At 35.3% G+C, this 13,416-nt stretch overlaps 1 non-coding gene across 1 annotated transcript; it reads right to left on the minus strand.

The window, feature by feature from the left end:
- Positions 1 to 719: 719 nt before the first annotated feature.
- TRNAD-GUC (transfer RNA aspartic acid (anticodon GUC)) lies at positions 720 to 791 on the minus strand. The gene has a single exon. It is a non-coding gene; the product is annotated as a tRNA-Asp (tRNA).
- Positions 792 to 13,416: the final 12,625 nt, after the last annotated feature.

Below are 13,416 nucleotides of genomic sequence, written 5' to 3' on the forward strand. Positions count from 1 at the left end.
TGACTTAATAACCAATATAGAAATGCCAACTTTTTTTTCCTCGACTAAGGGTATCATACTCAAGAAATTACTTTTTCTTTATGGAAGAATTTATGTGTCTAACATTTCTTTGGCCAAATTTTCTATTCCATTCTTTTGAATTATAGTCTAAAGATAGTAGTAAGGTAACATATTCACTAGTTCTCCACCTTAATTACAATTCCATTTTCTCTTTCTGGTTCGTGTAGTAAATAATAACCCTTCCAATTTCATAGTTTTAGGAGTTATAAAATACAATAATTGAACATAAAGATACCTTAATCTCATTTTCTTTGTAACATGTGATAATTCTATTTTTTACCCTCCAACTCCCCTTCTCCTATTTCTCAAAGCGTTTCTTGCACTACCACTACGTTGACTTCTTTTCGTTACAACAGTGACCCAGACTTATGTCACATCTATACCATAATCCTTTTTACATAAGTTAATTTGGATTTTTGGATTCATTTGGTTTTTTTATTAATCAGTATATATGACGAAATTTCAATCTATCACTAGAATGATATATATAAAAAAAAAAATCATAGAATTACATGTTTTTATTAAATTATATGACTTGCAAACGGATTGCATATATTTTGACTTGAAACCATACCAGTTAAAGAAGGCCCAAAATTGTAGCTTCACTGAACTTTGAAGGACTGATGTTTGAGAATCGAAATCGCTTAAAAAAAAAAAAACGCCGTTGCCGGGGATCGAACCCGGGTCACCCGCGTGACAGGCGGGAATACTTACCATTATACTACAACGACTTTTGCTAATATCTGAATATTTTTATTTATAAACTAGAACATTAAATTATAACTTCAGGAAATTCTAATCATGTTTTGCCGGTTGGTTTGATTATATCCACAGCTTTGGTGTGACGCATTGTATTGAATACAAGCTGATTGCAAAGATAAATTGACTTGACTTGTAATGAACATTAACAATTTTGACTGTATTAATTTCCATTAATAAGATTTATTGTTTTGATTTTGTTTGTTTGAATTATGATTCCTTAGAGAGGTAATGTGGAGCCATGATAGTTCTGCTTTATAAGGTATGATAGAATTTATGTGGGCGGACAGATTTAGTGTTCCGAGGTGGCACAGACAATCACTTATTTCGTCATAGAATGTAAAATTTTATAAACCCGTCACAAAATCCTTTGGAAAACCATCACAAATCCATTGAAAATCCGTCTCTAAGTCCGATAAATGTAAATTCAATGTAAATCTGTCGGTGAAACCCATTAGTGATGGATTTTATGATGGAACGTCGTCTCACCCATGCGGTACTACACTAACACATATGGAATCGGCATGGTTGTCCCGAATGACTACTCTCAAAGCTATAATTTTTTGTTTCAAAAATTAATCCTATAAAATTATATTCAACTTTCAAAATTTTCACCATAAATTTATAAATTATCTCTCAATTTTCAAAATTTATACTCTACAATTGTCAAATGGATTCATCATCAAGTTGAGAGTAATCATTATTAATTTGAGACGTTGCATCTTCATCTAATACATTTAAGCGTCACACTCATGTTTTATCAAAGAACCGCCAACCTACGCGTTTTCTATTTTCTGATATTTCAAGTTCTAAGTGGTCTAACAAATACAATAATCTATAGAAGAAAATTGTACAAGTTGCACATGATCGTCTCAAACAAGATTACTTTGCTGAGAATTTCGTATATTGTGTTGCAATGTTCAGAAGAAGATTTCAAAGGCAAGTGGTCTTTTACTCCATTATAGAAGAACACATTTGCAACACGTCCACTAGTATATGAGTCGGTTTCTAAGACGTATGATCAGTACTTAAAGATGTTTGAAAGAACTTCACGTCAAAGCCTAGAACTGTTTTGTGATAGTATTATTCATATATAAACCATAATATTTGTGTAAACCATCTGAAAATGGCATTGATTATATACACTCTTCTCGGCTAAATTACCAAATAGAATGGCTAGGTCAATACATGATAGATGATCGCAAGTACCGTACGATTATGCTTGATGTGGTAGCATCGCAAGATTTATAGTTTTGACATGCATTTTTTGGTGTTGTCGCTTCCAAAAACGACATCAACATCCTCAATCAATCCCCATTACTAACGATGTATTAAATGGAACAACAACTAAGTGTCCATTTCATGTTAATTGAGTACAATTCAAGCATGTATTTTTGTCTTGTCAATTTGATACGTCAAAATCATACTACTTTTATGAAAACATTGGCCTATCCAAACGACGATAAACAAAAAAGTTTCAAGGTATGACGTGTAGTGAGCTTTTGGTGTCCTCAAAAGTCGTTGAGTACAGTTCGAAACCCTACACTACCGATAGATCCTAAAAAAATATAAAAATAAGAGTAAATTACGTGATTGATCCCTAAGGTTTTTAGTAATTTGCGTGTTTGGTCTCTAACTTTTTTAGCTCGGACAATCCTTTAAACTTTATTTTATTGCATATATGGTCCCTACTAAACATAGAAAGAGAATTTTACCCTTATAGATTTTAGTTCCAAATTTTGTTATTTAGAAAAATCATTTAATTAAAAAAACATATGGATCCCACACCACTCCTTTACTTTCCTCTCTCCGTCTTGTCCATTCTAATAATTGATCGACTGCCTCCTCTATCATCACCGCCTCCCTCCCCCTCCCCCCTCACTTCAATGTCGACTTTGAATATCTACCATGCATCTTCACCGTTGAGTTGTATCTCCTTTCTCTCCTTTTACATCGCACACCTACTTCATCACTGAAGGAACGTAACCGACCCCAACATTACCCATTTATGCCTTAAATATCGTTGCAAGACTGTGACTAACGCCAACGTCACGCTAAGCCGATTATTGTATGCCCCATCGTCAACATTCTTTCTCTCTCTCTCTCTCATCGTCAACATTCTATCTCTCCTCTATCTTTGCGCTATGGTCCTTCGTTGTGTGACAACATGTTGGCAGGCTTAGCGGTATCTAGCATCGCTTGGTGTTCATGCTGATTATCCTCGATGTTTCTGGCATAGTAATGTTGTTGCTATCGCTCCCTTCTCTCCCCAGTCTGTTTGTGTGGGGGTGGCGACTTTTCCCCCTATCTTGGATCTGGGTGGTGATTATTGTTGTGTACCGCCTTCTTGGAATGTGCACAGTAGCCCAAGCAACGATCGCCTGTTGTTCCTTTTCCCGTGGGTTGAGGGCGGTCGCTATTGTCGAGCCGTTGGTTTGTACTGAATTTTACTGTACCATGTATTGTTGATGGGATGGCTTGGAGCTGGAAAAGGGTTGTCCACCCAAGGATCATATCGTCGTCGAACATGTGTTTTACTACTGAGAATTCGATTATCCTTGTTACCTTTTCCTTCCCATCGTGGTTGAGTATTGTCAATGGGAGGCTTATAGTCCCAAGCGGCCACAACTTGTGTCTTGTAAAGCCGATGAATAGGGCTCGGGTCGGTGGTTTTGGATTCTTTTTCCAAGATGTCAGGAGTCGTTCGAAACAGTGTTCGTAGAGGACATCGATGTTGTTGTCACCGTCGACCAAGGCTTGCCAGATTCAATGTTGTTGGATGTAGGCGAAGATTATGATTGGGTATGTGGGGACCCATTCGGGTGCTCGAGGGTCTCTCGGTGAGAAAATTATGCTCATAGTATCGTTAGGTAGGGCAACGATGCTATTTTTTGCCGATCGGTTCTTGGCTCTGTTTTGGGGCTTCGCGATTGTGAATATATCTTCCTTTTTGAGTGGTTGGTTATTCACTTCTTTCCGGGTTTGCCCGTCTTTTTGTTCGACTTTGAATTTTGATCGTAGGGTTTTCGTGATCTCCGTGAGGTCTCCATTCAATTTCTTGCCCACTACTTCTCTTTTTAGGATTGTGCATTCCCCAGTTTCATGGGTTTTGCTCTTGTGTTATTTGCAATACTTCCTTTTTTCTTTTTCCACCCGTTGAGGGTTTTTTTCCACAGTATGTACTTCCGCCCTATGGCTCCTGGGCTTGTCCTTGACGAATGGGCGGAACCTGCGGGATGAATGTCTTGAATGTCTATTATTCTTGTTGTGAGTTCCATCGTGGCGCTCCTTGTGACTATGGCAGGAGTGGGAGTCAACTGATTCTTGTTTGAGGTATACGTTCGCTACAACTTTTAGATGGCTTCTTTGCGCTCTTCTCCCTCGATTTTCCTGAGGTATTTTTCGACCCTATACTTTAGTTTGTCCCTATATTTTGGCATTGTTCCTTGCATTTCCTCAACAGGAGCCTAGGAGTAACCCCTGGGCGAAAGTGCCTGTGACTTGAAAATCCTCATGATCGGGGATGCTCATAGTTGCGAGGGTAAATCGGTCGTAGTATGCTCGGATGGACTCTCCCTCTTTTTGTTTTCATGCCATAATGTAGTTGGAATCTCCTTTGATTTTCTTTAGTTGCATAAAATTGTTGAGGAAAAGATACCTCAATTGTTCAAAGCTGGAGATACTTCCTGGACGCATTGCCTTGAACCATTTGCTAGCATTACTTGAGAGCATGACCGGGAAGTAGTGCAGGTAAACCTCTTGTCCATCCGTAGTGATGTCATTATCCATTCGTAGGTGTCTATGTGCTCATCAGGATCTGTCATGCCGTCATACTTTGGAATGTTTGGGATCATGGTGGAATGTTGTGTTTCGTACTATAAGAGCCCTTGGCAGAATGCCAAGCTGAAACTCGTGGCCAAGATATCCATGTGTAGGTAGGTGAATGCTCTGTCGCCCATCACCTGCTATACGTGTTATGGACTTTTGTACCGTTAGTCATACCTATATTGTTACCCGTGGTTGTATATGGTTACTTGTGGTATGTATGGTGCCTGCGTGGAGTTATGTACATCAACTCGTTTGGTTATGAACTTGACTCCATTGGCCCCATAGTGTGTGAGCTCATCTCCTGCACTGGTATGCCTTGATTGTTGTGACTTTGTGACTGTGTTGTTTGGGAATACGCACCTTGGTAGTGGTATGAGTATTGGTTGAACGTTGGTTGTTGTTCGAATAGCAGGATGTGTGACATGCTGGCCATCGAGGAAGACTAATGACCTGTGGATGGCAGTTGTATAGTAGGTAGAATGGTAGCAGGGAAGTAGGTGTTGGTCCCCACCTATTGTAGTGGTGGCGGAGGTCGATTTTATGTTGGTTGTGATTGGTTGGTTGGCTCTCTTTGATGCGCTATGGTGTGTGTCGTGGTCGAGTGTTCCGTTGCGATGGGCGGTGGTCGCTATAAACTGGTAATGAACTCCAATGCGGACCTAGCTGTCGGTGTTGTCGGTGTTTGTGTGAGCGGTTTCCCTTCTAGTGTCGACGGACCACCCCCGTCGAGGGAATGCATTGGTCTAACTGGGTTGGTGTCACCACCGTCCGACCATATGGGTCCTTTGTTGGTCATCTCCGGTGACTAATGTCTTTAGATGGGTTGTACGATACTAAGTGCACGCCCGGATGGCGCCAACTTTTTAATATGTATCTGACTTAACTCTGTCTGCTTGAGGGGTGAAAATAATAATCTTGAGAATCACAACAAATAAAACAAGATCGTCCAACGTTGTCTAGGAGGTGATCCCGGAACGAAGCTCCGATGGTCAAGTTAGTGAATTCCTTTGAGAAAATTTATCATATTAAGAGTATGAGATTGAGATTGAAGATTCGATCCCTTCTCTTGGGGGAGAAGTGACTTTTTTATACCTATGGTCGGGGAACAGATCCCCAATAGTATCTTCTACTTCTTCAGGCATGGCAGGACGAGGCGGCCTTCGATTGGTAGATCGTGCCCCGTGGATGGCTATTTGCTATTGGTGCAGAACTGCCAGTTGGCAGATCACCGAGCACTACACATGTCGCCTAGGGCAACTGGTACTCCTTTGTCTTATCTGGAACGAGAGTTTCTCTCCTAAAAGGGGGCCTATCCCGAGGCCAGATCGTCGGTGTTAGAACACGGAGTCTTATGGACAATGGTTTGCTCCTGACTCTTGTGTGGTAGTTGGTTTTTGATGAGTCGTTCCTAAGTTGACGGCTCCATTATCCTTTGACGTTACTCCGGGTGAGATACATCAACAAATACCTTATACCCTTCTAATAAAATGAAATATTTCTATTTGTTCCATGTAAAATATGTTATAGAAATTAAAAAGAAATGAAACATTGCTATTTCTGTGACATCCCATGGCCTTATACCCTTCCAATAACCATAACTTCTATTCTTTTTTCTTTTCCCTGAGAATCCAATCGGTTTTAAGAGGACTGAAATACCCTTGACCTTTACAAAAAACCAACGTCCTGTAGACAGAAAAAATAACGAAACCAATGCCAATACCCAGAAATATACATTTCTTTCTTTATTTTCTAGAATTGCCACAAATACCCTTCAATCATCAAATCTCCCGATCATCTCCTAAGGAGGGCAATCCGTTTATACTTGCAACTATTAAACCAATTCCATCCATGCCATTCAATATAGGTGTGAATAAATAGAATATGAACTTGAAAGCCTTCAAAAATTGATTATGACCAAAATACCCATGCATCCTTAAAGTAAAAAATGCAACTGACATGTGGCGGTTTAGGGATTTTTTACTAAGAACTAGGCGAATATTCGCGCGTTGCGCAGAATAAAATTAAAACTTTTGGTAATCTTATGTTATTGAAAATATTTATATCATATTAACTATGAAATAATAATTATTACATTTAGTTTATATAAAATTATAATTAATTTGAACAATAGATAAAATAGCGCTTATTAAAATAAAATCATTTAATGGTCTTTACTCATGTTTTACGTATGTATAACATTAATTATATTTGTCAATTATTTTAATTTACTATTGTTATGATTTATTAATTTAAAAAAAAAATTGACGGTGTTTTAATTACATCATGATGATTATTTAAATTATACACGGCTGTTTGTAATCTAACATAATTTAATTTTCTAGTTTCTATTATTTTTAATCATTATTATTATAAATTAATTTAAAAACAGCTGAATTGAATTTTAGTTATTATAAAATATAATTTCCTGACACCTTTTAGTTAATTCGATTCATCGATTTAGGTTCTTTTATATTTATTACATTTTATTTTTTCTTTTAACCATGTTAAAAATATATATATTGAATTTTTTTTAAACATTATTTGATATTTTACTTTAGGTTTTAAATTTTACACTAAATTTTTAAACTTATTTGATATATTAATGTAGGTTATTTATTTAACAATATATTGAAGTTAACAAATTAAGTATATCATATTCATAAGTCACAAATTCTTCCATTTATGATAATGTTTATAACTAAAACCATATTTAAGTTAATAAATTAAGTATATTATATGGAAATATGAAGAGTTGGGAGTTTCAAATGAATGTGATGAAAAAAAATATTTCTTTTATAATATAGTATGATATAACTAGGTTATAACATGTGTAGTACACAGATGAAAAAATAAAACAATACTAAAACTTTAAAAAAACATAATCACCAACCATATATTTAAAAAAATTACTTATATTTTTCAGTTAAAAATATTAATTTTTCAGTTAAAGTACATAATAGTATATGGACTGTGAGTAAAATAACACATAGCTAAATTTAATTTAATTTAGAATAATAATTAGAAAAGAAAAGTATATAGTATTATCTGTCATATTTGATGATTCAATCTCGGGGTCTTCATTGAAATAATATGAAGGGACTTCCGTTGAGACATATCGTCATTTCAAAAAAAATAAAATAAACATTGCTACAAATTTTGATGTTGATTAAAAAGAAGAAGTATAATATTCTCTAAGAGGGTAACAAATATTGTTATTCATATTTTCACTCTCAATTATCAAATTGTTAATTTGGCAATGAACTATAAGTTAGGACATTTTTGCAATTTGGAGCTTAAAAGAGGTGAGATAATAAGAAAAACAGTAATACATTAACTGAAGATTATTTGATTTCAATCAAAATGACTTATTAGTTGGTCATGGATACTTACGTGTAAGTCAAAGCAACAAAAAGCAATCACCATTTACGTCACTCTACCTCTAATTCAACTTAACCCTAAACAATAAACACACACACCCCTCATTAGTAAAATGATATTTTTAGAAGTTTTATTCAAATTATAATACATGAAATAAGTAATAACCAAAGTAGTATTCTCACTTTAAAATCCCCCTAAATATAGATGGAAGAAACAGGTACGAATTGTCATTTATATGCAAGAAAAAAATAATTGACTTTCTTGTATATGCAAGAAACAACAACGAACTTTCATTAAAAAAATAACGTCTACCTGTTAGAAGCATGAAACAACAATGAAAGTACATTGCTATAAACAAGAAAATCATATGAAAGTACATTGCTAGATGGTTGGGATACGATAAAAATGAAAGTACATTTCTGAAAACAAATGTCTAAAACAAATCAATGGAAGTACATTGTTATTTTAGAAAGTACAATACTATAACTATTTTAGAAAGTACAATGTCTACAACAAATCAATGGAAGTAAATTGCGATTTATTGCATTAGCTCGTCAAAAAAGACAAACTTACCCAATGTCGATTTTTGTTTCCATCTTGTCACTGGTAAGAACCCAAATCTTGATTCCTAATAGAGCAAGTTTATCAATACAATCTGACACCTTCAGAAATGACAAAAATTAACATAAAATTGTGTTATAAGCTATATCCTTAGTATTTAATAATAAAATTGAATTCTTAATAACGTTTGATAATAATTATTGCTTTTAAAAAAATATACAATAATCATCTGTTACATATATTGGACTTATGATATCAGGACCATGTCACAATTACAATGCCTAAGTTTAAAAAAGGGTACTCAACAAGATTCAATGATCAATACATGTATTATTGGAATAATTAAAAAAACATCATATGAAAGTACATTGTTATTTAGTGTATATGGAGGAGTTCGGACATCATATTCATATCATATTCAACCACCCATCATCAAATTTAAACAATGTTTTCTTATCCGCTACATTTGGAGTTTTTTTCGGTATAAACCTACATAAAAGAAACATACTAAATGAGATTTATAAAGTCTTTTTTTTTTGCAGTTAGATTTGATTCTCTCTCATTACAACAATATACTTTCAAAATATAAGCTTGTTTTTATGATAGGTAAAGAGATATAAATAGTAGGTAAACAGGAAGAAGCTCAACCAATGGTTACATCAGCCTTCAAATATTTAAAATACTCCTCTCTTTTCTTTCAAAATCTCCAAATATACACATAACAAACAATGTGATTTGTTGAAGGGAAAAAGAAAAGAAAAGATAGCCCAATACTTATCCCTTTAGTTTAAAAAGAAAAGACAACCTATTTCTACTTTGATGTGTTTTATAGTCAAATCACCTAAACAGAACACAAAATGAAAACTTGTTCATAAAATATCTAAATACTAACCAATTTTCTAATAAACACAAATTCCAATAACACAGTTTGCACAATGACACACACTAAAGTTCTCATGGGCATTTTATCAAGCACCTACGGTGCATCATGTATGGAGAAAATAAAAAGCATATATTTGGTCTAATATAGCATCAAACATACATGATTGATTTTTTTGGGGTCAAATATAGCATAATATGCACAGTGACAGACACTAAAGTTATCATGGTCATTTTATCAAACACTTACAGTGCAATATGTAAGGAGAAAATAAAAAAAAACATATTTAGGTCTAATGTAGCATCAACCATACACGATTGATTGTTTGGGTCTACTATAGAATCAATGATCAAACACATACGATTGATTTTTTTGGGTCGAATATAGCATCAAACACACACTAACCTTGCATTCTTTACCATTGATTTTGTCGAGCTAAAGATTTAGTTGTTTCTGCTCCAACCCGATCGTGCAACTCTATCGAGCAATAAACTGCCAATGCTAAAACAAAATGTAAATAAAAGCAAGTTCCACAATAAACACGATGGGGAGGATAATCTTCCTTGCAATGCAACCATTGATAAAGAGGAAAAAAGATGATTATGGTTTAAGAATAGCGAGTAAAGATAGGGGATTGGCGAGATTTAAGGATCATCAAGCAGCCAATCAGCAAGATTTATGGATGTGAGAACCAAGAATAATGTAAATATGGCTAATTGCAAGGGATTCCAGATCAATTTCTTCATGATTAATTTACATTATACATGGAAATATAGAAATCTACAAACCGGGAGCTAATTAATAAATTGAATTGAAATTGAAGCTAAGTGAGGACATGTGACGGAAGCATGCTGTAGAAAGATGCCATGTGGCGAAATGGCTATTAAATCGACATGTGTCATAGAAAACTACTCTTTTATTAAGAAGGGTAAATAGAGATGTGGATTGGTAATCCCATATCAAACAAGGTATACATTAATGCAATGAAAATTCTAAACATCATATCGGTGTTGGTAAATATGGATGATTTCATTCGACTATTTTTCTAGTTTCATATTTATACTTCAACTGCATGACTGTAATTGTTATTTCGTCATGAAAACCAACAACATACTAGCATATTGATACAAATCATCAACATCATCAATATCTAAAGTTGACTAACACAATTACCGAATAATTCAAATAATCAACTCATCACTTGAAAAAAATATATGAAATAAACCATTTTAGGATTTCCAATAAAGATCTTAATTCGATAAACATTCACTTAGTAATAATAGAGTAAACCAATAGTTTGGGTAACCAGATCTTGTTGATGAGAGCAAGATAAGGAAGGGTAGTTAGATGTAAATGTTATTTAGATCTTGGATAATAGGTTATAGATTAATAGTTTTTTTGTATGCTACCTGTATATATATTCTTGTACCCGTGATTGAATTGATATAGAAAACGGAAGTTCATTCCTCGATCTGAAATCCTTACTTTCTACATGGTATCAGAGCATACCAAACCTTGAAGAAAAACATAACACTTGCTCATCATGGGTGGCAAAGATGGCTCATCGTCAACCCGTTCCTATGTCATTCTTCATAATGTACAAGATGCACCATTCCCCACCGGAGTCATCCTTGATGACAAAAACTATCCCTTGTGGTCTCAACTAATGGATATGAGGAGTGGAGCAAGAAACAAGTCTAGGTTTCTCACAGGGGCGTCCAAGAAACCCACGAAAAATGAAAAACAAATCGAAACCTTGTTGACCAATAACAACCGGGTCAAAAGCTGGCTAATTGATTCAATGATCCCAACCCTAATGCGACATTTTATCCGACTCCAGATGGCAGTTGGGATCTGGGAGGCTGACTCTAAAACATTCTATGATGGAACAGACAAAACCCAACTGTTCGAACTAAAACAAAAATCTTTTCACACTCGTCAGAATGGTCAATCCCTTCCAGCCTACTACAACGAATTGGTAAGCCTGTTCCAAGACATTGACACTCGTTTGACTGGTCAAGAAGATACCGTTGAAGATGCAGTTGTAGTGAATAAAACCTTATCATATTTCCGTGTGCACATTTTCCTAGCTGGTCTAGACTCCGAATTCAGTCGAGAAAGAAGTAAGATCTCGAGAAAAGATCCACCCCTCAGTTTAGAAGCACGCTATGCCTATATCCGTAAATATCAAAATCAACGACAGACTGTGGAGGAACCGAAACAGGAACTAGACAGTGTATTTCATATGGCAACCAAAAATCGACTTGGAAAGGAAAGAGCACAAAGGGAGGAGTAACCTCATCTGTACACATTATGGAGAAGAAAAACATTCTAAACTCTGGCGCTATGAGATCATCGGTTACCCGGAGTGGTGGGACTTTACGAAAAGGCCAAGGAATAAACTTGGTCAGGAATCAGTAGCCACATCACCTCAAGTCCAAGAAGTTACTACTCCAATGACAGCTCATACTTCCACCAAATATGGTATGTTTCGGTTGGGTTTTGAGCATTCTAACACTCCTAAGGTGTACATGCAACCCTAAATACCTTGGATCTATGTTTTCTCTATTATACATGCAAATTAACTTTCCAAGGTATTACCCTAACTAGCATACAAAACATTGATACTTGGGTAATAAAACAAGTTAGATGACATACCTTTTCATGTAGCTTTTTGCTTGGAGCTTTAAGAGCTTAGTTCCCCAAGTGTTGCACCTCAAATGGAATCACACAACACCACCAACAATTGGAATAACTTGAGAGAAGAACATATTGCACCAAAATCGGCTAGCCCTCACTTGTGTATCTTAAGTGCCGATTTTTCTAGTATGAGGCTTCTTTATATAGTGTGCACATTAGGGTTACACCATGTAACTCATGAATTTCCACATTCCTCATGATCCATGGGTTTTGACCTCTATGGAGTATCCATGGGTCACTACATGGGTTTAGCTCAACATGAAGAACTATGGATCATAAGCCCACTTTATAAGAATGAATGATTTACCAAATCAATCCCCATTTATTTAATTAGTCTCTTTTTTATCACAAAATTAATTCCAAACTAATTCTTGATCAATACTAATTAAATAATATGATTTCATATTAATATATTAGAACTTATAGTATATTAATAAATCATAAATATCCTTTTCTCACAAAATTCTATCCAAATTGTTTCGATACCATGCAACCCAAATGGACCATACTACTCTCGGGTCAAGTACATACCAATAATAGTTATGGCTTAGACACCTAATCCAAAATTCTCCCACTTGGATAAGTCTAATAACTATTATTGCAAGCATGACTCCAACCCCAACTAGCAATCGTAGCTTTTAAAAGCCGTTGTCGAACTCTGACCTAGTTAATGACATGTCCATTAGATAAGGGATCATATATTCCTCCATTCTAGATATCATATAGACTGAGATGTGGATTATAATCATTCTCTTTGTCCATCCGTTGTTTCCTGATTTCCGATTTAGGACGACCGACTAATTAAACCAATCAAATCAGTCCAAGCCTGATGTCATCACTAAATCATCGAGGGGCCTACATATATCACTTTTATCCACATGGGGTAAAAGGAACAAATAAACTTCGACCCAAATGTTGCTTGTACTTACTTATCAAATTACATACAACGATATGTTTTATAACATCCAAGTTACTGGTGTGTTTACATATGTCAATGTGCAACCGACTTTCAACTACAACTCACACGTCTCCGTTTGAAGAATATAAGATATTATCGTCTCATGATCACTCGTGATAAAATCCATATAGTGATTTAAATGAGCGTGGGTTGACTCCAATACTCGAATCTTATTCCAGGAGTACTCATGAACACTGCAACCACTTTGTCTTAGACAAACTACAGACCCATTCATGACAGTCTTGCATCAATACCTACTTTCAAAGTATGATCGACTGTGGATGGTTTGAAT

This window comes from Lactuca serriola, chromosome 4 (genome assembly GCF_051521515.1).
Source record: "Lactuca serriola cultivar US96UC23 chromosome 4, Lser_US96UC23_V15, whole genome shotgun sequence".
NCBI classification, from domain to species: domain Eukaryota; kingdom Viridiplantae; phylum Streptophyta; class Magnoliopsida; order Asterales; family Asteraceae; genus Lactuca; species Lactuca serriola.